This window comes from Chenopodium album, chromosome 16, assembly GCF_948465745.1.
Source record: "Chenopodium album chromosome 16, dcCheAlbu1.1, whole genome shotgun sequence".
In the NCBI taxonomy this organism is placed as follows: Eukaryota; Viridiplantae; Streptophyta; class Magnoliopsida; order Caryophyllales; family Amaranthaceae; genus Chenopodium; species Chenopodium album.
The window spans coordinates 20,144,214-20,157,599 of NC_137849.1; the positions used below are offsets into that span (position 1 = coordinate 20,144,214).

At 34.3% G+C, this 13,386-nt stretch overlaps 1 long non-coding RNA gene across 8 annotated transcripts; it reads left to right on the top strand.

Moving 5' to 3' along the window:
* Positions 1-435: 435 nt before the first annotated feature.
* Positions 436-11,515, top strand: LOC145586296 (uncharacterized). Of its 8 annotated transcripts, none has more exons than XR_014100885.1 (11): positions 436-1,211; positions 4,408-4,523; positions 4,619-4,681; positions 4,981-5,129; positions 5,853-5,920; positions 6,498-7,011; positions 7,685-7,788; positions 8,433-8,540; positions 8,734-9,821; positions 9,924-10,155; positions 10,930-11,515. It is a non-coding gene; the product is annotated as an uncharacterized LOC145586296 (long non-coding RNA). The 8 variants fall into 8 exon arrangements; XR_014100890.1 differs by lacking the exon at positions 10,930-11,515 and adding an exon at positions 5,472-5,543 and having other exon boundaries at positions 5,853-5,936; positions 9,924-10,678; XR_014100888.1 differs by lacking the exon at positions 10,930-11,515 and adding an exon at positions 5,472-5,543 and having other exon boundaries at positions 9,924-10,678.
* The last annotated feature ends 1,871 nt before the right edge of the window (positions 11,516-13,386 follow it).

Genomic DNA, 13,386 nt, shown 5'->3' on the forward strand with positions numbered 1-13,386 from the left:
ATGAGTTGCTCCTGAGTCCATCCACAAATTAGCTTCTCTCATCAATTCGATCCAAGATCTAAGCCTTAGATCCCTCCCTCTGACATAGCTCACCTCCATGTTTGCTCATTTCGTCGCTTCTAATGCTGCTTTCATCCTTCAATTAAAATCCCATTCTTTCGCTTGTGAGCAGGGAATTCATCTCAGCTTTGATTACAATGATTGTCTTTTATCCTTTACATTTTCCTGTCATCATCTCATCTTCTATCACCCACTTTGCTAAAATCTTGCTCAATCCCTCTGATTGTTTTATGTTTCTCAATGACAATAGTATTATGGGAGTTCCTACTTTAAGTTGTAATTCATGATTGATTGTCCCATTAAACTTCAGAATTGCAGCATTGTTTGTTAGTTGTTGATGGTGTTGTTGGCGAAGTAGTAGTGGGTATTTGTGAATCGTGATTGTAATAAGTAGAGAAATGACAACTTTGTTCTTGAGGTTAATGGGGGTGTCAATACTCTATTTTTTCCGCTGTAGTAAAAATTGATGGAGGGGGAGTGGAAAGGGTTTCATTGCTTGTTCTGTTTTTGAGATCTATGCTGAGAAACGGGTGAAATTGGTTATATAAATGGGGTTACGTGTATCTTCTCCATAGTGGGGTTATGTTTATCGTCTCAAAATATTATTAATATGTATTTCAAGATCTTTAACCTACAATTTTTTCCTATAATAAGGGCAAATGAAGTCGGAATTGAACTTTCCAACTTGTTAAGAAATTAGGATTGAGCGATGGACATTTCTAATTGTTTGCACTTGTTTCATTTTTACCAACCTTGATTGAGGTAAACAAATTGTTTATACTTATGAGTGTACAAATGAGTGAGCTAAATAGCGAAATTGGCTAATAATTGCACAATATTAAGGTGAAATGCAGTTGCAAATTTAATATCTGACCCTGATCAACTTGCAAATCTACTGTACCAAATTGCCAATCATGCTGCTATAATGCGTAATTCTTACTGATTTTCGATTCTTACCTTTCACAGGTGGCTAAGATACCTGTTCACCTAGTGCTTGGTGAAATTATGAAGCTCCTGAAAAGAAAGGCTGAGTCTAATTAGAGATAAATATGGCAAGGAGGAGGTAAATGGAGAGATTTTGATAGGAAGTAGATGTCCATGTTCCAGTTTTTTTGGAATTCTCTTGAGACATACTTGTTTTCAATGATTAGGTTCGCTTTTCTATTTCCCCTTTACTTGTGTTTTTATGAATTAATAATGCATGTAATTTAGCACTTATTGTGTGGAAATTAAAGTGTCTGAATTTAGGCATTGCTATTCTAATATATTTGTTTTTTCTTGTAAAGGCGTTGTGATCATTGTTTTAGTTTTAGAACTAGTTGTATCCTTAAGCTCGACTGTGATATAGATGTTGCATAATGCTGTATTATTGTTTTTCTCAACCCGTGTAAACTCTACCTTGAAACTTGTCTGTCTTAAGTCAGAAACACAATCAATGTTGATATGTGTTGCATTATATGCCGGTATGGTACTGATAATTAATGTTTGTGCTGTTGTTTGAGACTTTGATCCCTATCTTGACGCATATATTACTACTACTGTAAATTTGTATAGTTTAGGTCAGTTGATATGCCTTATCTATGCCGTTCTTCCATCCAAGATTAAAGTAAAAAAAAACTGTCAACTTCTCACATACCTCATATATATTTTATCAAACCTTTCTGGTCGAAGCATATAATTGTAGGAGCCATAAAAATTCAAAGAGAATTATGTTGGTGGGTAAATTCTTGTTTTTTCTCATGGGGAATGGATGTCGATATATGGTCAGCTGTGTCACGTATATGATGTAAATATATCAAGAAGATTTTCTTATTCATATACATGATATTATTGGCTTAATTCAAATGATGTAATTGATAGAGTGGGAAGTTATAATACTCAGTGCATCAGCGTGGTTTAAATTTGTCTGCAAGGTATACTATATAATGGAGAGGTTTCAAACTACTTTTATGAGCTTCTCGGCATCTTGCTACTTGTTGATTATACACTATTTGTATAATGAAAAAATAAAGAAATGGAAAAGGTATGGAATTGTTAGTGAAGTTTATGATCGTGATTGAGGGTTGGGATTATCTGGGGTCCCACTTTAAGACTGTTAAGAGGGTGTTAATATTTGGAAGATGGTGGGAATTAATTGCTTATCCAACAATCTAAGGCCCACTAATTTCTAGAAGTCGTTTTGTTTTTTTATTTTTACAAAACTTTATATATGTTGTTAGGTAGGCCAAAGTTTGAATCTTTTCAATTAATGCTCCAATCTTTCTTTAGATTTTGAAGTTAATTTGCGGGTTTTTGAGTTGAAATTATGTCACAAATTTCAAACATTATTATTATGATTAGTTGCATGAAATTTCCAAATTTGTGAACTTTAACATATTTGATCTTTATATGAACCTCCTTCCCGTTAATCTCTTTTAAGTGGGGCCCTCATTTTACATGTCGGTTAATATCATGTGGATCTAATGCTAAAATTAGCAATGCTGGTATAAGAGCTTGGAGTAATGTGGAATTGGTCTAATTGGAGTAGTGACTATGTTTTGTGGTCATTTTTTTTCTATTTTATGTATCAAATGACAGTTATAGTATTCTGAAGTTGGTCACCAAATCATTGTCTTTTGCCCAAATTTTAGTGTGAGTTGTTTTGGTTTCAAATCTGATTTTGGATCTTGTAAGTAGACCTGACAATCTTGACCCAGACCCGATGACCCGACCCGAATGACCCTACCCATGACCCGAAATCGACCCGAAATCAGTGACCTGAAATCGACCCAAAACCCGAATCAACCCGACCCATACCCGACCCGAAGTGGAACTGACCCGACCTTGACCCGAAACCCGAAATGACCCGACCCGAAGTTGACCCGAGACCCAAAACGACCCGACTCGAAGTTGACCCGAGACCCGAAGTGACCCGAGACCCGAAGTTGACCCGACCTTTAACTTGAATTAATTGACCCAAATAGACTCGAAACCCAGAGTGACCTCAACGAAAATTATTTTATACCTTAAATGACCAGAATCTATTTAAATTAAAGACTTGACCTTAGCAAAGCGAAATAGAAAAAAACCGCAATTAAATTGAATTAATTGACCCAAATCTATTTAAGCTAAAGGATTTTTTTTTATCTTCCTATTTTTTTTACTTTTATTTTTGTTTTTCTGTATTTTCGAATTTAGTCACTTTACCTTTTACTTATGGAAATTTGGAGGGAGTATTCCCGCTCATAATTTACCTCTTGTCCTCATAATGAAATACTTTTGGAGTTTTAGCCATTTAGGGGGAAGAATTTCCCATAATTTTAACCAAGTTAAAAGTTTTATTTTGTTTCCCTCTTGAATTTTCACTTTTAAGTTGTAACTTTGTTAAAATTGAAATTTTGAAATTTTTTAATTGATCAACAAGTGTGTCCGTAATCTTACATCTGAATATGAGAATATTTCACTTAATTAATAATACCTCCGTTTTTTTTAGTTGACACGTTTTGACTTTATTTACACACTTCTCTTTGACCGTATTTTGTGTTTTATATGTAATGAAAAATATAGTCATGTAGGATCTTGAGTTCTTTAATTGGATAGTAGACTGGTAGATAGATACAAGCATAGTTGCATAGCTGCAATAATTCATAATTCATTAGTTCATTATATACTAATAGTGATGAGACATCCTATGAAGTAATTTAAAATGGAGAGTCGGAGACTGAGCTATTAAGTAGCCCAGAAAAGGTTTAATCTAATCCTATCAAGTTTGAATTTGAGATCAAATTACCTTGAATAAGAAAAACCTTATTAGGAGTTTCGTTTGAAAAAACTTGAACAAGAAAAACCTAATTATGAGGTATAAGTCGTATAACTCAATTAGTTAGAGCATCCCTCTTAGTTTCAGGAGATCTTGAAATTGATTCTCAATCTAAACACACACACAAAAAAAAAAAAAAAAAAAAAAAAAAGGTCAATAAAAGTCAAACAATTACTATATTCCATGAAAAAAGTAGCCTTAATAAATGTAGTGAGTTTTTCGTCAAAAAATAAATAAATATATATACTGAGTTGAATTTAACCCAATGCATTGACCCGACTCAAAGTTGACCCAACCCGAATTTGACCCGAAAATTGGACCCGAAAATTGACCCGACCCGATACCCTACCCGACCTGATTATCAGTCGACCCGAAATCAACCCGAAACCCGAAATGACCCGACCTGACCCGAACATGACCCGATAACCTTTTGACTCGAACTTGACCCGACCCGAAATGACCAGACCCATACCCGACCCGAATGACCCATTTGCCAGGTCTACTTGTAAGTGTCTATAATCTGACTTCTTCATGATTGGTTGTTACAGATTTCGACTTCCATAAAAACCCTGACCACCACCACGACCAGCAAAAGACCTAGGAGGAAGAAGATACTGCATCTCTTATGGTCATTTTATGATATTTATTCGATACACCCTCTGATGTACTACACAATTGTTTTCCTTTCCTTATTGAAATGATTATTCTGTTTTCATACGCTGTGATGATCTTATACGTGATTTTGTCAACTTTTGTTAGGCATTTGCTGAACTTAAAGAGGAAAAAAGTTCATTGATCAATGGGCGGACATATTTGAAAAAGGTTTGTATTGTTGAACTAGGTTAAAGTCTTAGCAAGCTTATTCTTTTTTCTAGAAGTAATTTACTGCTGATACTTACATATCTCTTAACAAGAGTTCGCTTCATTACGCGTAACTAAATTAGTAAATGAGAATCTAAACAGAATTAAGGAATGTTTTTACTTACAGTAGCTTATGAACAACATTCTACCAGAAATGCAATTGTGTGGTAAACACATTTTTGCCCTTACTGGTTGTCTTTTCTTTTTCATGCTTTTCCTTCCTACCTTTCATTTTGCTTTTCAAAATTTCCTCTTATTAGTTGTCTTCTTAGCTCATAGAGAGAAAAGAGAGGGGAAAGGTTCAGATTGACTTCTACAGTCGAAGAAGATCGATTTGGAGGGAGACTTGTCTGCAACCAACGCCGACATCGACATGTCCATCAACGGCGATGATGACACTGTCCTCAAGGTTATCTTCTTTTGGATATTTTCTAATTTTCTGTTGAGGAAAATATTCTGATGGGAATTTTTCTATTGATTTTTTCTGGAATCTGTGTTCTTTATTTTTAATAAATTTGATTGTTACATGTTCATAGTTTGCTGCGTACATTTATTCTGTGAATTTATTTGTGTTTTTTCTCCTCTTATAGTGTAAACCATTACTATCAAATGTTCAAATCACTGACTCTTTTTTATTACCTTGTTGATTTGTTTTTTTAAAGTTTTTCGATTCTTACTATGCTTTTTATTTGGGTATTTTTAATTATAGTGTGATTCGAGCTTTTGTTTGATTTTTTTGAACTTCTTTTAGAGAGAGGTTGTGTTTAGATTGGCTTCAATGGAGTTAGAGCACGGGATTTCTCCTTCTAGAACCTCTTCCATGGTAGCCGTTTTTTCTAACTTTTATTCAAATTTTTGTCTGTAGAAATGAAGAATGTAATTTGACCTATAATAAGATTTGTTTTTGCAATGATTAATCTGCATATGGAACAAATTTTAGTTATTTGATTAAAATATAATGTCGAATTTGAGCTGAAACTAGTTGGAGATGAATCGATAATACAGAGTAAGCAACGCTAGTGTTATATGTTAGTGTTTTTCATATTTTTGTTTGTCTGTGTTTTCAAAAATTTTGTTATGATTGAGATATTACAAATTTACTGATTTGGAGATGAAATTTTATTTGTTGCAGGGATGCTATAGATTTGCTGTTAGGCCTCAGGATGTGCAAAGCTATAGAGAGTATGCTAAATTGTGAAGGTACGAATTTAATAAGGTATTGCTTATGTTAGAACATATGGTTTTGTTTTTTGTGTTTTCAATCAATTGATGAACTATGAAGGAATTATAAAGAATTAAGAATTAATTTATGCTTTGAGATGAGTGTGAAATGTTTGCTATACTAAATTTTCTGTCTGTAACTCTGTACAATAAAGACTATGATTTAATGAGTTAAGAAGTTTGGTCTCAGTTTTTATAATTATAAGAATGAGGAAGTATTGGGTGAGATAGTGTCATATATATTAGTTGTGAGATTTGTAATTATTCCTATAAAGGTAAACAATGAACTATCATAGTCGAGTTAATTGTTGTGAGAGTGTGAGACATCTCCTCACATACTTTTGTTGTGACTTTTTTTAAAGGATATTTGGCTAGCATTTGGACTTAGGTGATGGTAATTATTTGTGTATAATTATACATGTTAGTTTTCAACCGAGTAGTTAGTAGATCAACTGCTTATACTTGGCTGCTATCTTTCCTGCCTCTTTTTATAGAGTGATAGCTGAACTTTTAATTCTGAAATTGCTGTTTTTTCATATGTTTGGTTTTATATTAGGAGGAGGTAGAAGAAAGATTTGATTGGTGGAATATTTTCTAAGAAAGGTTAGCAAAGTCTATCTAATAACAGATGAAGATGTTGGTGGAACTGTTACACCTAAATCAGTTGACAATGGAGAACAAGAGCCAGTGTTCCTAGAAGTAGAGGAGAAGAAAACCCACAAAGTTCAGATATGGTCGAACAGAAGGCTACCATTACATACAATAGAGGAAATGACGAGTGTTTGGGTAAAAAAGAAGAACCATTTGTCTAGGAGATGACAGGATATTGATCCTTAAGAGTCTCAAAACTATTGAAGAGGCTATCACTTTCAAAGGAGCTCCAAAAGATGATTCGGAAGAAGAAATCTATGGTGTGGAGAGATGAGATGCTGTTTAAGATGTCCCATCTATTGATAGTGCTTCCTCACCTTTAACTATTAACCTTTTAGAGGAGCCAACTTAGACGGGTCGTGAAACAGTTGAGGTGAATTCTGTTGAAATTGGTGGCACTATTGCTTTCGAAGTTTATGGTAATCTTTGTTTTATATACAAAGTACTCTGTATTAAACATTTATTTATTTATTTATGGTAATTTTGCAGAAAATTGTTTTTGTTATTAATTATGTTAATTGTGATTGGTTTGGAGAATGTCTTATTATATAATGGAATGAATTATGTTAAGATGAGTTAATAATTAAGATTAACTCTTGATATATGTCCAAAAAAAAATATAAATCGCATTGTTGAGTCTGTTAATGATACTTTTGATGTTTTCCTGTTGCCTGCTGGTGATAACATTTGAAAGTTGCAATTATATAATGAACTTTTGATCATTTTTTCATGGGTGCCCTATTAGTTATAAGTTGTTTGGTTTTCTTAGTTGTTGATAAATTGAGACATTTTGAAGCGTTATCTCGACTTCCATAGGATTTGATGGATTTTTTTTTTATATATTTTATTTTTATTTTCTATGTGTAATTTCGCTGTAATTTTAATTAGTGGTAGGCAATTTAATTTTGTTCATATTTTATTTAAATTTTTTTTACATGTGATAGGGGTGTATTGTGATTCCGTTTGAGAAGAGGATTGTGGGATAATATGGCGTATTCATGATGATGATGTTCAATTATTTATTTACTACTTTTGGTTGTTTGTGATGAATAACCTAACTCAATGAATTTGTTTCATGGAATTACGGTTCAGGCCTGCAGATGTAATAGCTGCATTCGTGAAGGATTTTAAGGAGCCCGACACCTTTGTACTGACCGAGTTGCTCTTTGGTGGAGCTAAGTACATGGTTATTTAAGGTGAAACCCATATTTGAAATTATGTCCATTGATAACTCTATTGTTATTAGTAATTAGGTTAATGCTCATCATTAATTTTTTTGTCAGTAGTATGATTCTTCTAAATTGGATTCTTGTGTTGATAATCAAAGTGATTTAGTTATCACAGAACTGTTACATGATAATACCACCTGCAAAGTATATCCATTGACAAATTCTCCATTTTTGTAACATCATGGTGCAAATGATATTAGCCATATGAAATTCCACATTATCTGATGATATGCATCTTTGAGTTACTATAAAAGTTAAATAATACGTTACTGCATTCTATGGCCAGTGAGGTTCTTCTTCTTAAGGTTTAGTTAAGGTGAGTTTTAATTTTTCCTAATTGGGATTTTTTTGTGGAATTAAACTGACTTGATGCATTCAATTCATCAACTCAGAACAAATGTATATGTTTTTTTAGGGTTTATTTCATCAATTTAGTTTTATTTCAGACTTGATCTACGTAGTACTAATCAAGAAACCTTGTGTTAATTAATGATGAACTAATTAGGAGGAAGAAGATAATTAATGATGAAATAATTAAAAGATTATCTGAGCTAGGAGGAAGAAGAAAATTATCTATCCATTAAATCATCAGTACGTATTTGAATTTGCAGGCTTGAAGAGAATGTTATATTGCAAGAGAAACTTGATCTCTTGCATGTAGAGGCTGCGAGGCTGCTTCAGAAAGGAGGAAGAAGAAAATGAGCTATTCGTTAGACAAGGTTCGGTGTTGGTTGTTTCTTTTCATTAGATTATATTAGATGACATTCATATTGTTCTCTTCATACCTATATTTAGATGCTACAGAGTACAATTATAGAGTAATATATCTCTATTTTTCCTTAACTGGGAATTATTGTTACTTAACCACTTATGTTGTTTCTCTTAATAATTAGTTCGTATTAATTATGTCAGGGGCCTGCTTTGAGAAAACCTTTGGAAGATTACTTCAGGCAGAGACTTGTAGAGGTAAATCAATTGGACTGCAAAGGACAAATGTTGCCAAAAAGGTCTACCTTTAGACATTAATGTTTCCATTCTTCCATAAAATGCAGCTTCCTTGTTGACACTTGGATAAATTGTTGCAAAGGCAAGTATATGACACTATAGTCATATAAAGCATGCGTAACATTGATGTAGTTTTTATGTAATGGAACTTTTGGAAGTATCCATATTAAGTTATTAACATATTTTCATCTAACTCAAAGAGCTATCGATTTATGCATATCCTATACGAGGCATTGTCACATAAAATTGACTTGTCTAGGACATAATAAGAATAAATACGAAGATTATTCATGGTCAATCCAATAATCACCAAAACAAAAGACCATATTGCTTTAGCTTTACATTAATTTTTTTTGTTTTTTTTTTTTTTTTTAACAATTTGTGATCCATGGTCAAAGATAATTTCAATAAGATGTAAGTGATGATTAAAAGTAGTCATATAAAGTATTAGTTTTAGATTGTCTTAGATGTTGTAGAACTTCATAAAAAGCATGTTCTAGATTGTTTCAAATGTTTCGAAGTTCTAGATGGTGGTCTGTGTGTAGGTTTGACACTTTGACTCTCTCTATGAGGAGTTATTCCATTCGAACCACTCAACTTTCCTCAATCCTAAGCTTTTAATTTTCTATGAAAAGACTTGCTTCTCTTCTCTATATAAGAGCACAACTCATCCTCAGGGTGGTGTGTGCATAATTCTCTTATCTGCAACAAACCATGTTACCTTGACCTTGACTTTGTCTTCCGCCTCCAAAGGAATGGGTATCTGGAATTGATCAAGTGAGTAATTGGACATGATTATTTTGATCAAGGAATGGGTATATGCTATTATTAGGCATCTGAAATTGATTGAAAATTTATCAATCATCAGGCAAGTTGAACGTGATTGTGAATTCCTTGAAGCAGAAAAAATCATGAATCGCATTCTTTTAGTGGGTGTTCATTTCCATGATGAAATGAAGGGGAGAAGATGGGTCTATCCCCATATGTACTTCGGGGTACTAACTCCATCCTTCTTCTCCCTACAATTAAAAAAAGTCTTGTGCTTGATTATAAAAGTACTTGATTGAAATATGTCCATTTCTTTTCCAACTAAACAGGATTCCTATTAGAATGAGAAGTACTTGTGTGGAGTCGTGGACACCGTTTCCTCAAAGCTGAACTACAAAATGTGGATCTTGTTCTTGCTGCCAGGTGTGTACTTTCTACTATTGGTCATTTACAACTCACCATGGAGATTTAGATTGATCTTTTCAGGGGCTGATTTCAAACAGTTGTCCTGTGGCTGCTCTAACTTATCAGCTGTTTTTCGTTCTCCTACAACTGGCTGAGGTGCAAATTATGTATTTTCCAAATTTGTTGATTTGTAAGAAAATAGAATCCTCGTGCACTTTCTGCTTTGTTGCATTGTTTGAAAAATCTTAGCAGCTTGGTGTTTTTGCATTCATTAGCTGTGTTTTGCTGTGGTGTTGCGTTAACAGCTTTCCTTTGCATCAATAGAAACATGTTCCAATTTTGCTTGTATGCCTTGCCTGTCTTTAGCTTGAGGAAGATCGTGTATTTTACCCTGTGTTGGCTATGATCAGACTCAAATGTTTATATTGCCAAACCTGTATAGTTATCGTTGTATTAAGTTTCAGTACAAAAAGCCTGAAACATAATGTGATGATCACTCTTACCTTTCATGCTTGTAGACCTTGCTTGTCTTAAACTTTCATATATTCTTAAGTGTATGTTGTACATGTTTGTGGTATTTCACACATAATGTCTCCAATTTGTGGTGTATCTTTCTTTTGTGCCTGACTTTAAGAGTACATGTTTTTTTTTTTTTTTTTTTTTTTTTTTTTTTTTTTTTTTTTTTGACAAACATGCGGGGTGTTACTTCTGCTAATGTCAATCACTATTGATGAGTGTCATTTATGGCACTCATTTAGCTTCTTTTGGGATGATTTTTAGTTGTTTTTATAGCTCATTTTATCTCTTTTTCTCTAGTTTTAACCTTTATTTCTCTAGTTTGTGCATTCTTAGTTGTTTTCTCATTTTCTTGTGTTTTCTTAGTTTATTTCGCCTTTTCTCTTTTATTTGTTTGCTTTTCTTTGTTTACAGGAGAATAGTGATGTCCAAGGATCTCCATGGCTCTTCCTCGAGTCTTATGAAGCTCAAGGTGCAAGCCTATCACTCCCTTTGTAGCTCAAAAGTCAAGGTGTGCAAGCCCTAAGTCTTCAAGGCTGCGCTCTCATGCTGTGCTGGCATCAAAAGTGGTATTGATCCCACCGTGAGGACGTTTAGAGACTGCCACCCCCAAAGTTCATCAAGTGAAGCGCACGAGATGCATCAATGGTTGCATGAGGAAGGCTCCCCTGCTCCTAGGCGCGGGCGCGCACCACCTGTGTGCGGACGCATTGCCCCTGTCTCCCGTTCCGTACCCTCTTCTTCGCGGCCGCGCAATTTGGGGTAAGGGCGCGCCTGTACGGGTCTTTTTAGGACGTCTAACTAATTTCTCCTTAGTTTCACTATATATAGATTTTCTTCCTTTTTAGAGAGAGAATTGTATTAGATTGAATAGAATTAGATTCTTAGAGAGAGAAGTTCAATTTGGGGAAACTTTAGCTCTTAGATTCTAGAGAGAGAAAGTCTTGGATTTGATTTGTTCTTTTACAATTGCTACAATTTGGTTTGGATTTTCCTTCAATTAATGACAATTAGTGAGAATTTCTTCCTTTAATTCATTTCTATTACTTGTTTGCTTTAGATTCATGCTAGATTGTTTGATTTGCTTGAAATTAAGATTGATTGTGTAACTGTTTGGAATTTCTATTTTATTTAGATTAAAGATGATAATCATTGTGATTTCTTGTGTTTTATTCTTCATTTCTTCAATGTGTAGTGAGTAGTTTTATTGCTAGGGATGTGATGAAGCATGCACAAATGATAGATAATAGCTAATTGGTGGATTTTGATTGATTTGATGTTGTGATTAAATTTTGTTGATAAAATTATAAATGTGCTTGATTTGTAAGGAGTGATCGACCTTGTTCTTCATGCTAGAGTGCATTGTGATTCTCCAATGACACGACACATCGATTTGGAGGTCACATTTATCGATTGTTGTTTGATTTGTGATGTTCCTAGCTAGTCACTCGTAGAGACCACTAGTTTTACACCTAGGAAATAGCTTTTCGAGTGCTCTTGATTGCAATTGCTATTTTCCTTTGCAACGTTTGATTAATCAATCTCCTACCCAATTAGCATGTCTATTGTGAATGCATGTGGATCCTAATGCCATAGTGTTTGTGATATTGATATTTGTTGTAGATTTCTTGTGTTGGTTAATTCTAGTTTAGACCAAACCTTTTCACCCTTTTTGGAAGTATCTTGACTTAAGACTATAGCATTTACCTTAATTCCTTTGAGTTCGACCCTTGACTTACCTCTATACTTGTATTTAGGTTTGTTAAGTGATTACAAATTTAATTTGGCTATAGGAAGATTAGTTATATCAACGACCTAGTCTTTCCCGTCGTCAACTACTCCCTCTGAGCTGACCTTCACAACATTTTTACTTCGGAACGCGTAATCCATTCCAAGATTGTTTAGTGGTGGTTGCTGGATTTCTGCAGAACCGAACAAGGTGTGCATTTCTTTCCAAACACGTTTAGACCAAATTGTTGATCACCTGCGCTTTCCAAAACCAACATATAAGCTAGTGGATATGTCTAAAAAGAATGCTTATGTATGTGTGTAAAAGTTGGAACTGGTCGACCTAGGTTTGTGTTTTTTGGTGTGGAAGTGCTACTGCAGCAGAATCTCACGAACAGGCAGCCCAGAAGGCTATGCACAAACTCAAAACCTATTTCAAAATTCGTGTGGCTGAACATAAAGTGTGCAGCAGGGATGAACATATAGTGTGCTCGATTAGGGAGAGGATATCTGGCATTTAAATCTAGGCTTGCAAAGCAAAAGGATGTACCAGAATCTACAAATTGTTTGGTTGGGGCAAAGGAAAAACACCAATGAGAACTAAAGTTTGCAAGAGTTCTGCCTTAAAGATGGCTTCTTTTCAAATTATGAGGGCAGAGGTCGTTTGTCTTCTGCTCGAGAAGGTTCTTCTGGTGCAAAGAGCTCACCCCCTTTGGTGACTAGCCTATCAGGATTAGAAAATGTTGTTAAGTGCAGAAACAGGCTTAGTGTGCAGAAAGTTGCTTGGTTACTACACCTGTGCCTCTTGCAAGAAGTGAATTTCCTTATTATGCCTTTGCATAGGCCCTAAATACCTTTTTCTGTGTTATACATCTTTAGTTTAGACCTGCAGCTGCCAGGGGAGGGTTGTTAAATCCTGCTGCTCTATGGTTTTAAATTTGCACACTTTATAACTGCTTTAGACAACATATGAACCTTAATGTACTATATGCTATGAAGCTTAGTTCAGGAATGCCAACATGCCTTATCACTCTCGGAATCACTAAACATACTTTACCATCCCCAGTATTAGTGGTATAATTCAGGTTCTCTACATTTTTTCTTTCAGAGATTATATCAGAAATCACTCACCCTCAACTTATA